We start from the raw sequence: 1,502 nt of genomic DNA, 5'->3' as shown, positions 1-1,502 counted from the left end.
TAGCAAAGTCAACCCCATTGGTCTCAACAATACCCATGTTCTTGAGAACCTCGTGGCAGTTGTCTAGATAATCTTGGGGGTCCTCAGTAGAAGCACCACTGAAAGTAGTAGTGAAGAGCTTGGTGAATCTGTCCAGCCTCCACAAAGCATCGACAAACATAGCTGCTCCATCACCGGTCCGAGCTACCACACCCGACTAAACTGCTCCAACTGGCTGAACCACTGGAGTCTGAATCTGAGGAGCTACCTACTCCGGAGTGCGAGTAGAAGGAGTGTGGGATCCTCCTCGAGCCTGAGAGACGGCTGGTGCTATAGGAAGCAAGCCTGCCTAGGTGACACTCTCCATGAGGCCCACTAGTCGGACCAGAGCATCCTGAAGAATGGGGGTAGCAATAAACCACTCTGGGACCTGAGTTGGGCCCACCGGAACTGCTAGGGCCAGAACCTCCTTTTCAAAATCAACTTGAGGCTCCGCCACTGGGGCTACTGCTCGAGGCTGAGCTCTGCCCCTACCTTGGCCTAGCCCTCTACCCCTCGTGGGAGCTGCTGCTGGGGGCTCAGGCTGCTGAACGGTGGATGAGGAAACGCATGTTCTCACCATCTGTGAAAGAACATAGTAGAGATTCAATTAGCATTGAGTAACAAAACCGCACGACAAGAATGAACAAATGTGAAGTTTTCCTAACACTATAGCCTCTGGTGGATAAATACAGATGTCTCTGTACCGATTCCTCAGACTCTACTGAGCTTGTTCGTGAATTGTGCGTCCTATGTAACCTAGAGCTCTGATACTAACTTGTTACGATCTAGATTTCCCACCCTCGGAAGTCGTGATGGCGCCTACTCGTAGAAGCTAGGCAAGTCAGAAAAATTTAAAAATCTTTAACTACTTTATTTTAAGCCTTTTAACAACTTGCATTAACCGTTGATAAACATTTTAATAATAGCAGAAGATGAAATTAAATGGAAGATTTAGATGAATATAATACCAAAATTGATACGAAAAGCCAACATATGTCTCTACCTAGAAACCGGTGTCACAACATTCACGGACTGTCTATGACTACTACTTACAAATGTCTGAAAGAAAGAAACACAATATATCTCGGATATAAGTGATAACAGAACATAATAATAGATAGAAGAGACGCCGGGCATACAGACGCCTGTAGGACTACCTCAGAATCTCTGTGGACTGAAGGATGGCTCCCAAGCTACTGTCCTAATGCTACTCCGGTATCTGCATAGAGTGCAGAGTGTACCATCAGCACAACCGACCCCATGTGCTGGTAAGTGTCTAGCCTAACCCCGGCGGGGTAGTGATGAGGCTAGGACCAGACTCCAGTTAAACCTATGCAATTATATAATCTATGGCGGAAAATAAGCAAGAATAAGCAGTTTAAATGGGAGGGGTACATGCTTGGGGGAAACATATCAAATCCAACAAAAACTTAATAGAAATAGGAAGGGCACTTCAATATCTACAACAATACAACCCGATC

The sequence above is a fragment of the Nicotiana sylvestris genome, chromosome 1 (genome assembly GCF_000393655.2).
Source record: "Nicotiana sylvestris chromosome 1, ASM39365v2, whole genome shotgun sequence".
In the NCBI taxonomy this organism is placed as follows: Eukaryota; Viridiplantae; Streptophyta; class Magnoliopsida; order Solanales; family Solanaceae; genus Nicotiana; species Nicotiana sylvestris.
This window is presented reverse-complemented; position numbering follows the sequence as displayed.